This window comes from Cervus elaphus, chromosome 7 (genome assembly GCF_910594005.1).
Source record: "Cervus elaphus chromosome 7, mCerEla1.1, whole genome shotgun sequence".
Classification (NCBI taxonomy): domain Eukaryota; kingdom Metazoa; phylum Chordata; class Mammalia; order Artiodactyla; family Cervidae; genus Cervus; species Cervus elaphus.
The window spans coordinates 19758678-19773332 of record NC_057821.1 but is presented as its reverse complement, the minus strand read 5'-3'; the positions used below and the strand labels follow the sequence as shown (position 1 = coordinate 19773332).

The window sequence follows — 14655 nt, the reverse complement described above, 5'->3', positions numbered from 1 at the left end:
CCACATTCCACTATCCCCTAAAATGCACAGACTGTGTTTTCAGATCCGGGCTCGATTCTCCTCTTCTTAAAGTCAGAATAGATCTGCCCGTCTAAATCCGGCATCAGCGCAGCCTGACTCTCCCTGTGACTGACTCGAGCACTGACCCAGGAAGTCTCCAGGCAGCAGCCACCTCAGAGGGAGCATCCTTTAAAACATGACAAGCTCGGGGCACAGTTTTTCTTCAAATAGAATTCCCTTCAAAGGGCTTAGCGCCCTGGTGTGGTCCAACAGCCCCGCAGCCATCTTGAACCTTAACGTCTGTGACTCAAACCACCCGATGCCCCAGGACCTGGAACGCGAACCAGATGGCGAAAGTGTCCTGGTTCAGTCTCTCAGTCAGCTCCACCAGCTGTCCCAGGCCTCACACGACCCACGTGAATCTGGGATGAAAGCCACAGGCTTCGGCCTCAAGCTGTGTCCTGCCGGGACCCAGCCTTACCCGCGCCCCCGCTCCCTCTCCACTCAGATGCACCCGCGGGCCTGCCCCTTCGCCCAGGCCCTGGGAAGGGCTCCCGTCCACGGAAGACCCTGTAAGAGGCTTCCTGGCTGGGACCAGAAGGTCACCCGAGAATCAAGAGCCACTTCTGTGTATGTTGTATCTGCTGCCCAGATGGCTCATCTGGGTTCCTGAAGCCTTGTCTCCTCTGACTTTCCGGCTCCTCAGGCTTCCCTGGTTGGTGACTGCCTACGCGTTCTGTGCCTTCACGTCCCGCTCTTTCCTCAGGCTTGTGTACATGTCCACATCTCTCCATTAGGCACACAGCGAGCAGCTGCCGGAGTAACAGTCCTGTCCCAACCTACCTGTCCAGTCTCGTCTCTCTGTCCTTCTTCGGGAACCCTACACTCCAGTCAGACTGGACCCCTGTCCGTGTTCTGTCCTGTCCACCCTCTTCTATCTTCCCTCTATCAGGCGCTGGTTTTACATTCTTCTCTCAGCCCTCAGTGTCCCCACGCTCAGTCAGTCAGTTCAGTCGCTCAGTTGTCTCCGACTCTTGGCGACCCCATGAATCACAGCACGCCAGGCCTCCCTGTCCATCACCAACTCCCGGAGTTTACTCAAACTCATGTCCATCAAGTCAGTGATGCCGTCCAACCATCTCATCCTCTGTCATCCCCTTCTCCTCCTGCCCTCAATCTTTCCCAGCATCAGGGTCTTTTCAAATGAGTCAGCTCTTCGCATCAGGTGGCCAAAGTATTGGAGTTTCAGCTTCAACGTCAGTTCCATCTCAATTCCTCAAGATTCTAAGCAGCCTGCAAAATCTATCTCACAATCCCCCTCGGCGTCCAAGAGTCTTCTTCTCGTGTCCTTGCTTTAGCCCGGAGTGACCCCTCCCTCCTTGGCACCCGCCCCCCGCTCCGTTCTTCATCTGTCTGTCTCTTCCAGGCAGGCATGCATGTGCAGAGGACTTACAGTCACCTCACCACTCTACCAGCCTGTAAATTCCTTGAGAAGGACAACTCTGTCCTGCCTATCTGCAAGTATCTGCAAATGCACTGTAGCTCCTCTCAGAGTGACATTTGGAAAGTTTTTAAATGCGTTGTGTGTGAGGAAAAAGAGCTGGTGATGCCAGGTTCGTCCTAAGTCCTCGTCTCTAACTGTAGTTTGCCTGTGCCTTCTGATTTCTGCCAGTCCATCTTCAGCTACCTGCTTTTCCTGACCTACTACGCCTATAGTTTACCTGCACCTAAGGGGCTGAGGTCAGTTCTAGATTCACAACTCTGCTTTGCCCACCAGTTTTGGGTGCATATGTCATTCTAACCTGTCCCCTGGACTGGCTTCCTTATCCTAAGAGCTAGTCTGTCTTTTTCAGCCCCAAGGCAACTTTCCCGTCTCAAAAGTAATAACTGTATTTAAAAAGCAGGCCTCAAATGTATACACTGCTTTTCAGGTTGTCACTGTTTTTACATACATCTGCTTTAAGCCCAACTGATAAGGAAACTTAGCAAGCAAAAAAGGCAGTGACTCATGGATGCAGCCAGTTAGTGGCAGAGCTAGAGTGAAATTGTCAGGTTTCCTAGTTTGTGTCCCTTTTCCCCACTAGACTTGTCTCACTAGCATCTACTACTTTTTATCCTAAGAGAAGTCCTGACAGGCAGGAAGATGGTGTCTCTTTAACAACAGGGATCGTTTCGGTTGAAATTTTTTTAAAAAGTGATGACCGATATGCCTTCCCACATTGGAGGAACCAGGAGCCAAACTACTACCTTTTATTTAACTGAAAACCTGACTCACTTTGAAAAGAACTTCTTCTTTGTTGCTAGAATTTAGCCTAAAACCATGTACAAGAGTCTTCCTACTGTCTTGATACAATGCTCCTTATGTAACTTCCGAGTCCACACACAGTGTTGGAGTAACTCGTTCCCCCGACAGTCTGAGTTTTCCCACTCAAGCCCTGCACACGGAATTAACTCAAAACTTCTGCAAGAGAAATGTCCCTTTCAGAGTTTGATTTGGCATCCATTTCAAAGAACTGTTTGTATATTTTAGAATATGGAGAATTTTCCTTTGATTGAAACCTCTCTTTTCACAATAGACAAGAGATGATTTCTCTTCTGAGTGATTTAAACAAAAACAAACACATCTTAGTTACATAGAACCTTGTTCTCAAAGTGGGTTTTTTGACACAAATCAAAACTTACAGATTGTCAAGCATTTGGCAAACGCCTTCAAACAGCCAAAGCCAAATAGTGAAATTTTCCTTGTTGTAGGAGATAAACAAATACTAGAGCAAATTGAAAAAAAAGAAAAAAAAAAAGGACCTCCTTTCACTTTCTACTCTGCTCGATAACATCACCCTCTCAACACACACACACACCCCTGCAGAGGGGTTTCATCCTTAATGTTTACTCCTGGTGCTATAGTAATAAACTTGCCACAAATGGACAATTTCAACATCTGTTTGTGGCTGCTCCCAGACTCCTTGTATTTCTTTAGGACATGAAGCCCGCTGTCTCCCAAGTGTAAACAGACACACCTAATTATGTATTAAGGTGTCTGAGAGGAGCTACTTGTTTTGATGACCAAAAAAAAAGAGAGGGCCTGGTCAGCTCAGTATCCTTGAGAGAAACACACAAAAACACAACAAATAGTCCAACGGTAGCTCCTCCAACAGTGGAATTTCTCTGCCTGCCCAAAACCTGAGCCCTATTTTCCCCAGCCTGGGAATACTGTCTACCGAGTTCCCTCTAGATGTGGTCCAAAACAACTGATAACTGGTTGAGAGAGACGGTGCTGTCATAGATGTGGGGCTAAGTCTACTGCGTCTCTTCATAAGGATTTAATTTGAGGGTGAAAAGAGGAAAGGGGCAAAGGAGATACTTCATGGATATCTTTTTCAGATCAAAATGGCCAGGTACACCAATAACAACAACAGAAAAAAGGGCCAGTGGCCTATTAGAAATGTAGCAGGAGGGACTTCCCAGCTGGTCTTGTGGTTAAGAATCCATCTTCCAATGAAGGGGGTGCAGGTTTGATCCCTGCTTGGTGAATTAAGATCCCACATGCCAAGGGGTAAACTGAACTCCACAACTGGAGAGCCCACACACTGCAACAAAGACCCAGTACAGCCAAAAAAGAAAAACATCGAAGGAGAACAGGATTCTAGAACCTTGGACTAGCACTCGGGCTGAGGTTCTGGTGACATCACTGCCCCTAATGGGCAGGGTGATGGTGGTGGAGCCCCTTCTCCCCCCTGACCCCACACTTTCATCGTAAAATGACAGGACTTGATTCAACTGTCTCTGCTGTTTTCCAGCTCTAAAATTTTGATTCAGCTACACATTAAAAAACCTTGAGAATTCCAAAAGTACCTTAAAAAATTTTATTAGAAATACTGTTCTAAAGAAAGGTGAAAAAGAGTATTACTGTTTTTTTAATGAGGTATGTCTACTGTGTGAAAAATACCTGGATTCCCTCTAGATACAAAGTACTGATTAGAAAATGTAGTTAAAAAAAAAAAAAAGTATAATTGTTGACAATAGTTTGCAAGAAAGCCAAAAGAAAATGCGAACACTATTAGCTTTTTTTTTTTTCCCACTATTAGCTTTTTAAGAGTTTTTTGCCATTAAATTTAGCAGGAAAGGGGTTTAAAATTCGCTTTAGGCTCATACATTCAATGAGAGATATGATGTAAGCTATTTCTTTTTCTTCTTTGCTCTAGATGCTCAGAGAATTGTTTTGACCTGACCTATCTGAAATTAAAATAACAATATTTAAATCCACCTTTCCAGCTCTTACAGGGTAGGACATATTGTTATGCATAATTTAAGGAGCTTAAGTTTCTTTGCCCCACATATAAAAATATATACTTTCAAGTTTTAAAATTTCATTAATATATGCATTTTTAATCTCTAGAATAAAATGTAGATTTACAAAAGTCAGAAGGTAGATTATTGCCACTGTTGCTTCTGGTAGGAATCTGGTAAATTTTACCTTATTTTGGGTTATCTAATCTGTTTCAAGCATGGACATTGCCTACTTAGTAAGGAGGACTGGTGTTATGTTCCCTGAAAATATACTGGATATGATAAAAAATTAAAAAAAAAAAAAAACCTGAGGATGACACTCAACAGGCTTTTGCAGCAAAATCTGGCTTTGATATAGAGACTCCTATGACCATGCATGGTGGGGAAGGCACACTTGGAGCCCAAAGACTCGGGGTTGAGGCTTCATCTCCCCCTTTTCCCCCATGTGACCTAGAGATCAAGTATGTGAATGCCCCTGAACCCCCAGTTCCTGCAAAACAGGGACTACAATAACATCTGTACCCTGGTGAGCTGCTGTGAGGTTACATGAGGATGTCTGTGAAAGTCTTTTCTATAGATTTAAAACACGGTCTAAATATTATCATTATCAATACTGAGGTTTTTTGTATACCCTTATTTTTACTGTCACCTTTGGACATAGTTGCTACAACCCTTCCCATTTGCCTCTGCACCTAATTTGTTGTAACATGGTGTTCTTTAACTGTAGGCTTTATTTATTTATTTTAAACATTTATTTATGCGGCTGTGCCAGGCCTTAGTTGTGGCACGAGGGATCTCCGATCTTCCTTGCAGCATGCAGGACCTTATAGTTGCACCACGTGAACTCTTAGTTGTGGCGTGTGACAGGGACTGAACTCAGGCCCCCTGCATTGGGAGCGCAGAGTCTCAGCCACTGGACCACTAGGGAGGTTCTGATCCATAGGCTTTCATTTCTGCCATTGGAAAAGCCACTGTTATTGATGATGTGCACATCCTGGGTCTTCTCAGTTTCCTCTTGTTTCTCCAGTCGCTGAATGAGAGCTGCAGAAGATTTCGAGCTTCCCCATCACGAGGACGATTCCTTCTTCCTGGTGGTATCTTCAGTTTTTGTTCATACGTTCTGGGTGCCTGCGTTTCCTGGTCTCAGGGTCTCCGTGTCTCCTGGTCAATCCAGCCTGCAAGCCACCATCCCCTGAGCCAGACGAGCTGCTGGAGCCTCCTCATCCTCAGACTGCACTAGGCCACGGTACTCGTCATACCCAGAGCGACGCCACCGAAATCCACAGTCCCAACCCGCAGGCTGTATTTGTACAAATCTCTTTGTTCTTCCCGTTTCCCTCAGTGCTAACCTGCCTATTTGTTCTGTTTGTTAGAGCTTACTTGCCATATTTTTCAGTATCTGAGGTTTTACCTTCGTGTAAATGGCTGCAATTTGCCTTCTGCATAACCTTACTTGGTCCTTGCTTTTTCACTTTCACAAACTTTCAGACTTTTTTCCCAACTTCTAACTAGAAGTTCTGTTATTTGCAATTTGAAATGTTATGTCTATTAAAAAGAAGACCCTTGGATGGGGTCTGCTTTGGTAAAATTCTTTTTTTTCTTCTCTTTTAGACACTGGGGGACATGGCACACAGCAGGGCAATGCCAGGTGGCCACCTGCAGGGACCCAGGGCAGAAGCTGTGGCTTCAAGCTGACATTTTATATACCAGTTGAAAGGGTCTGAGTTGGGGCTGAAATATAACCACATCACCAAGTTTCTAGTGCCAATCAGTGTCCCTAAATAGAGGTCTAGTTATATATCTCCTTATCCACTTTTGTAGTGATTCTTTTAAATTAATTTATTGATTTATTTATTTTTGGCTGTGCTGGATCTTCACTGCTGCATGTAGGCTTTCTCCAGTTGCGGCACGTGGGGACTACTGTCGTGTTACAGAGCACAGACTCTAGGAGCATGGGTTTAACTGCCCTGGGGCATGTGGGACCTTTCCAGACCAGGGACTGAACCCATGTCCCCTGCATTGGCAGATGGAGTCTCCAACCATTGGACCACCAGGGAAGCCCCAGTGGTTTTCAACATAATACTGCAGAGTTGTAGCTAAAAAGAACAGGGCCAAAGCCTTGAAACTGGAAGGAACCATGAGTCTGGTCAAGACCACCCCTCATCTAATGAGGAAGTAACCCTCACCATCAGCATTCAGACCTCCTGGCTCCCAGGGCAAAAACAGCCCTCACTGTAAACCATATTGTCTCTAAGTTTTATTCTTTTTAAAAAGTGACTATTTTTTTTTCCCCAGTGGCCTGGTATTTGGTGTTTCTCCCTCTGGTTTTGGATCTTCCTTACACTGAGTCTTTTGGCTTTCATTCTCCCTGGGCCATGTCTAGACAAAGCCAGAGAGGAAGGTAAGAACTAGCTTCCAAAGTTAACAGAAGAGCCCACCTGTTATCCGGAATTCCAGTCCATCATGTTTTTAGAGCCCCTGGAATAATTCTAGGCATCCCATCCTATGCAATGCTGATGCCCTTTGAATTGTACTGTATTTTGAGTTCTTTAAGCTTCCAAAACTCCATATAAATCCATCAAAGAAATTTTAAGTAATTAGGTCACTGAGAAATATGCTCCCCAGACTCTGATTTTACTGCACTCCTTTCCTTTAAAACAAGCTGATAAGGGACTTCCCTGGAGGTCCCATGGTTTGGACTGTGTGCTTTTAATGCAGGGGGCGCAGGTTCAATCCCTGGTCAGGGAACTAACATTCCACATGTCTTGCAATGGCGTAGCCAAATAAATAAATAAATAAAATTAAAATAAGTTCTCTTAGAAAATAATTTTAAAAATAATAATAATAAAAAGCTAACAAATGGTGGTTATGGTTTCAGGATGCCTCCCTCTGTCCTTTGGCATGGCAGGAAGAAGAGGTCACTGGTATCCACAGAGAGCAGGATTTTTGTGACTTCAAACAGGAAATGTAAGAAGGGCTCTTATCTTTTAAGATCTGGAAGCTAATTTCTAGAACCACAAATGGAAGGTTTGGGGGCAGAGGAAGAGAAGACTCTCTCTTTAAGGTCCGGTTAGAGGGTATCTGAGAAGGGAGTGATCACTGACTACAATGGCAATACAAGTGTCTCAGCTATTTGAAGATTCCTCCTTTAATGTTAGTTTGTGCTTATGAGATTCTGCTTAGAACAAGTCCCTCACCTCTTATCAACTCAAGTTATTCCCAATTTAAGCCATGTCTTTATTTCTCAGTCCTCTGGGAAGCAGTTGTGTGGGGTTGTTGACGCCATTCCCAGGGAGGACAAATGCTGGTGTCTCACCCAGCTTTCCTTGTCTCAGATGCAGGAGCTGGGCTTGCAAGCCTGATGTAATGAGCCCCCAGCCCCTTGCTCAGGGGTCTCCTCCCTTCAGGGCTGTTGCCACACGCTTTCTGTGTGAGCATCTAATAGCCCCAGTATAGCATTTCATTCCATCTTTAAAAGCCGTATATAGCAGTGGATAGGGCTTCTCAGGTGGTACTAGTGGTAAAGAACCTGCCTGCCAATGCAGGAAGACTCAAAAGACTGGGTTTCAATCCCTGGGTCGAGAAGATCCCCTGGAGGAGGGCACGGTAACCCACTCTAGTATTCTTGCCTGGAGAATTCCATGGACACAACCTGGAGAATCCCATAGACAGAGGAGCCTGGCTGACTACATTCCATAGGGTCGCAAAGAGTCAGACAAGACTGAAGTGACTTAGCAGTAGATAAAGGCAATGAAAGATATAAAAACACACTACCTACATTTTAAGAGGACAAAATACAATGCTGGTCAGTCCCCCCAATTAATCTCATCATTGCACTTCATTGCACCGCAATCAGAGTTTGCACCGTGCCAAGGAAAGGGAGCTACTGGAAATAATCAGATTAATGTGTCAATGAAAACAACCAAACCAAACATTTCAGCTCTCAGAGTGGATTGCTGGCCTGAATTTTCCAGGTGGGTGGTTCTGTATTCACCTAATAAATCAAGCAATTCCTGAATGACCGATTCACTTCAGGGTATAGGAACAGTGTATAAACATTAAAGTTTTAGAGGATGCAATATTCTTCCTTTCAAAGTAAATGAATGGGGGCGGGTATGATTAAAACATTTTGATGATACAGGCAGATACCACACCCCAATCCACAGTCTCTCCATCCCCACCCTTTCAGGTTGAGCACAAGCCACCATCTTGTTGCCAGAGCAACTGCCCCAGCCTCCCGGCAACGCTCTTGCTCTGTCCCTCATCCTCCTACACAATTCTCCCCCAAAAGGCCAGCATGACCTTTGGAGGACAGAAACACATTTATATTCTGACCCTGCTTAAAATCTACTGGTGGCTCATCACTGCAGGTTCCTGCAAATCCAAAGTTCTAATCCTGACCAATGAGACCCCGCATGACCCGAAGCCCATCTCTCTGACGCATCTTATCTTCTACACCTGCAGCCACTGGGCTCTCTGCTCCCCAGTGAGGGCACCAGCGCTGGCCTTCCCCACTGCCTGGGGGGAATCACGCAGGGCTACGCCTCCCGGCTATTTGGGTCTCAGCTTAAATGTCTCTTTCTCATCAGGTCACCCTACTTTACTTTTCTCACAGCACATGTCCATAGATAATATTTTCTTATTTTCAACTGCCTACCCTTCCCTAGCAATAGCTAACATGTGTGCCAGGCATTATTCTAAGGGCTTTACATATATTAGCTACCTTTTAGTCCTCATAACAATCTTTTGAGGTTGGTGGTATTATTATTATTATTAGCTCATTTTACAGATGGGAAAAATTGTGGCACCGACAAGCTAAGTAATAACCCCAAGATCACACAGCTAGTGAGTGAAGAGGCCTGGCTCCAAAAACTGCATGTTTAATCACCACATCATATACCAGTAGAAAAAGCTTTCTGAGCTTTTCTCTTATTCATCACCATATTAGTAAAGTTTTTATCATGTGGACATAAAAAACTGTGATAGAAATATTTCACTAAACAGAATTTTATTATAATTCTAGTGATAAATATAAATATCTAAATAAATCATAAATATATAATCTCCAAATATATCTAATTTCCTCAATATAGAAAGAAGGTCTGGTCCTCTGATTCCATGTATTCTCTTATTAACAGAATTCACTTGCTTTTTTGTTTTAATAACCTTTAGCTTACAAGATTCTCATTTCTCCAATGAGATAAAGTGCACTTCATTATAACCATCCTCAAGCAAAGAGGTGTAGCACAGATACGCTGCATAAAGCCATGCAAGGATTTGTACAATGTCAATGAAATAAAAGTTCCTTAATTTTAAATGGAAGCTAGGGCTTCAAAATCTGTCTGCAGACCCTGACACACATGCACATATATGAGGCTTCACCACGTACAGAAGCTCAGCTGTGGGTAAGGTCTGAATGTACTGTGGCATTAGTTAACCTGATCTCGTGTTGCTTCTCATCAGAATCAACTGAAGTACAAGACAAAGCTTTCCTTGACATCTGCAGTAGTTATTTCTATAAATTTAGTTCATAAATCAAATATTATCCAAGCCTTTATTCTTATTATGGGTGGCAGTATCCAGTTTTCTGATGTGCTTTCAGGCCTTACTTTAGTATCACAGACATTCAAAGCTTTATGAATATCTAGCCCAACTAATTCACTTCACACCTGAGGAAACTAAGACCCATGGAAATTAAATGACTTGCTTAAGAACTCAGAGGTGCATCCAAGATTAAACACCAGGTTCCTCAATTCCCAGCCAAGCGCTGTTTCCAACACACTTCCAAAGATGCTCTGAGAAGTTAATCACTATGCCATATGTCTGGGCCTTTCCAGAAATGTTTTTCTGATAAGCCAAATCAATTCAACATAATTTTACTGAACAACTGCTACTTCTATCACTGTTGGGTTCTACCCTCTTTGGAGGTGCATGTCCCAAATTTAAATGTTTCAATCATTTGCTAGATTAAATAGGTTATTTGAGACTTTACTAACCCTTCAAAGAGAAACCAATCCAACTATATCAATAATCACAATAAATCAGTAGTTTAAAGGCATCAGTTAAGACAGAGATGGTTAGAGTGGATCAAAAAACAAGACCCAATTGGGCATTACCTACAAGAAACTCACTTTAAATATAAAGGCACGCAGAGATTATGTGAACAATGAGAAATCTCATTCGTTGCTGGTAGGAATGCAAAATGTACAGCCACTCTGGGAGACAATTTGGTGGTTTCTTTCAAAACTAAGCATACTTTTATTACGCCATCCAGTATTTGGACTCCTTGGCATTTACCCAAAGAAGTTGAAAACTTATGTTCACACAAAACCCACATGCAAATGTTTATAGATTGCAAGGTACTCACAATACCCATGAAGTGGTATAATGTTATTAAAAGTAGAGCTGGAGCAGTCACAAATGTATATTGCAAACTCTAGGGCAATGACCAAAAAAAAAAGGTTAAAAAAGAAGTAGAACTGATATGCTAAGAAAGGAGAGAAGAGGGAATCAAATAAAACACTCAAAACCACAAAAGGCGGAAAAAGAGTGGAAGGAAAAATCGAATAAAGAATGAGACTAATACAAAGAAAAGAGTAACAAATATGGTAGATGTTAATCCATCAGTTAATACATCAGTAGTCACTTTAAATGTCAACAGTCTAAATGCACCAATTAAAAGGGATTGTCAGAGTGGATCAAAAACCAAGACCTAGTTAATGCTTCAAAGGTAGGGTACCCTTGGCAACCTATTAACTTCTAAGGTTAGAAAAAAATGGAACTTGTTCTGTTAACCACCCAGGAGGTCAAACTCTCCTTTTCAGAATCTTTAAGGTCAATTCTCCAGCATACCTTTAGGTAATACTGAGAATCACTGTTTTCCCAAGGTGTAGTATGGGAGCTGACAAGTTTGTTATTTTTAATGATGAGTACTACAACAGTATTACCAGACTTTTTTGTTTTCTCCAAGCCTGGTTTTATTTCCTTTGTAGTTGTTATTTAGAAAGGGTTCTTTTTAATTACATGTGGATGTGACCACATCAGTGGGTTTATTATTGATTTATCATGAATCACTGCTCTCCTTGGCATAGGGTGGAGTGTTTATAACCATCCTCATATTTGTTATCATTATTCCATTAATGATAGCATTATTATTAATGACAACAGGGAGCTGGAATGGTGACCGTTTGCGTTGGAGAGAGCTGTAGCCAATGTTTGGATACAGAAACACTGGGCTTCTCCCAGGCCACCACGCTTGGCTGGTTCTAAGTTGATCGCTGAAGGTCAAAGTCTCTCTAGAAAAGATATGACACCTTCCTGCTGAAGAAATCCTTTGAGATATTCAGGGACAATGTCACTTGAGCAGACTTTTAATTTACATGATTTTCATAGACTAGACATTCCTGAATTTCTTGAGAGCCACATCAAAAAAAAAAAAAAAATTTAGACATTTTAGTCAAATGGGATCCTAGATTTGCTTCAGACCAACTCACTTATATTCTGACCTAGTTTAATAATATATGCCTTCCAGTTTGCTTTCTGAAAACGAACTGTTCAAAACAAAATACTACCCCAAAATGACTTTGAACAACTCAGACTAAAGTGCCATCATCTGCATTTTATCATATAAAATTTAAATGATAAAAAAGCTTTTTACCCGTTTAGTTACCTCTTTAAATATATCTAAGTTCCCCTTACAACTGTTTCTATGTATTAACAAATCTAAAAACTAACTTAATATTATCACACAATTTCTCTTTCCCTTTTTCTACAAACAGTGATCAATTAATATTTCCTGAAAAGTCAAAGGGCTTCCCTGCTAGCTCAGCTGATAAAGAATCCGCCTGCAATGCAGGAGACCCTGGTTCGATTTCAGGGTTGGGAAGATCCCCTGAAGAAGGGATAGGCTACCCACTCCAGTATTCATGGACTTCCCTGGTGGCTCAGATGGTGAGGAATTCACCCAAGATGTGGGAGACCTGGGTTCGATCCCTGGGTTGGGAAGATTCCCTGGAGGAGGGCATGACACCCACTCCAGTATTCTTGCCTGGAGAATCCTCACAGACAGAGGAGTCTGGCAGGCTACTGTCCATGGGGTCGCAAAGAATCAGACACAACTGCGTGAGTTAAGCACAGCACAGAGAAAGCAATGCTCAATAAAGTAACAAAATAATACGAAAACATGGGGGTTTCAATGGTCCTATTTTTCCTGAAAAAATTAAGTGGTGGCCTTGCTGATATGTATTAATATCCCAAATAATAGACCAGTCAAGGATATTTACATGTATATTCATTCTAAATGTAGGGAACAGATGACGAGATGCATATGTGCATATATATGTTACAGCACATAGCTAACTGTGCTCCTTCACTTTAAAAGAAGATAGTGGAAAATTCTATAATATAATCATGTGCGAGGACCATATCTGTGTATACGGAATATGAAATTAGGGTAAATGACAATTGTCCTTAGTCTCCTATATAAGCCCACTACTAGATCTATTAGCCAATTCCTAACTATGGGCTTCCCTGGTGGCCCAGTGGTAAAGACTCTGCCAGCCAATGCAGGAGACCTGGGTTTGGTCTCTGGGTCAGGAAGATCCCCCTGGAGAAGGAAATGGCAACCCACTCCAATGTTCTTGCCTGAGAAATCTCATGGATAGAGGAGCCTGGCCAGGTTACAGTCCATGGAGTCGCAAAGGACATGACTTAACAACTAAACAACAACTATGGTCAGCATAATCAACCCTGAGGCATGCAGCCTGGACTATTGGGTCAACCTCTGTTCTGCAGGCAAGAACTTCCCATGAGCACTTACATGCACAGCAGAGAGAGAGTAACAGAGACAGAAAAGGATAAGAAGGCCAGTTCCTTGGCCTGAGGGGAGCCTTCAATCTAGTTGAAGTCTTGGAGAGATGGCAAAGGATTAGGAGGCGAGGCCCTTGGCCTAGGGGAGCTTTCAATCTAGCTGGGAAAAGACAAGCTCTTGTATATTCTTGTCTTATCTTAAGAAACATTAAGAAACCACACATGTCAACAAGTGTAATCTTTTTTTCAGCTGAAAATGTAATTGTCAAAGCAATTCAGAATAAAAATATCATCTGAGCAGAATGGAACTGCTTTTTAATTTCCTCAAAGAGAAGACTTTAAGTTTATGCAGGGGTCAAAAGAGATCCCCATTCACTAAAATCCTGAGCATTTTTTGCATATTCTGGCATCCATGTGGGCTGGTATCATCATGTAACCATGTCATATTCCCATCCTGTCTTCTGAATGAGACTGAAGTCTTCCTGAAGCCACAGACAATGTCTTTTTATTCACTGCCTGCCTAAGCACATTTTAAGTCATATACCAAGTATTTGTTGAACTGACTTGAAATGGCTGAAATGAACTGAGGAAAGACACCTCAAGCAGGAAAGAAAGCAAGAGGCTACTACTAATTTACTGGATGAAATTAATAAAAATTCAAAGTTCCTGACAGGCAGAAACTATTACCTGAATTAAATAACATAAAACCTAACAGGAATAAGTGGCCTTCCCAGGTGGCTCAGACGGTAAAGAATCTGCCTGCAATGCAGGAGACCTGGGTTCAATCCCTGGGTCAGGAAGATCCCCTGGAGAAGGAAATGGCAACCAACTCCAGTATTCTTGCCTGGAAATGGACATGGGGAGACTGCTGAGCTACAGATCATGGGGTCGCAAAGAGTCAGAAGTGACTGGGCGATTAACACACACAACAGGAATAACCATAAATTTCCACACTTGGATCTAAAAAAAAAAAAAAACTTGCAAAAGTGAAAAATGAAAGAAATGCAGCTTGACAGAAAGTGGCACATGTAAGAAAACAGTGTAACATGGTCACCAAAGAACCAAGGCCACTTTAGCCGGCACCAACAGGGGCTGAGAATGAAAGTTTGGTTCTGGATGCCAGGCCTCAAGAGGGCCACCGAGAAAGTATGATTTGTCCAGAGACCACCGAGCAGGACAGTGAGGCCTTAAGTCACAAAATCTCATCATACAACAAGCATTTAAAAAGGGGAGAAGAAGAGGGGAGAACAGGAAAAATTCAGAAGATAAGACTTTATGAGAAATGATAGTTTGTCCAAACCAGATCTGTTGCTTTGTTTTTGAGGAAGACTTTTGCTTCAGTTTATGGCTTAGTTAATATAATTTCTATCGTTTTCTCAGAAAAGACTTTGACACTTTATTACATGACAGCTATAATTAATGTCAGACTCTAAATTAGAAATCAAAAACTCTATTTGATCATTTGGTTTCAAGCTGGACCTAAAGTATGTTTTGGCATGATTACTAACTGTTAGCAGCAAGTTCTGGAAACAGATGCAGTCTTGATATGTGTTCTAAATG

General features: G+C 42.4%; 1 protein-coding gene across 2 annotated transcripts in view; it reads right to left on the bottom strand.

The window, feature by feature from the left end:
* Positions 1-14655, bottom strand: part of RUNX2 (RUNX family transcription factor 2) — a 233002-nt gene that overhangs the window by 15011 nt on the left and 203336 nt on the right. The gene's annotated exons all lie outside the window — the stretch shown is intronic.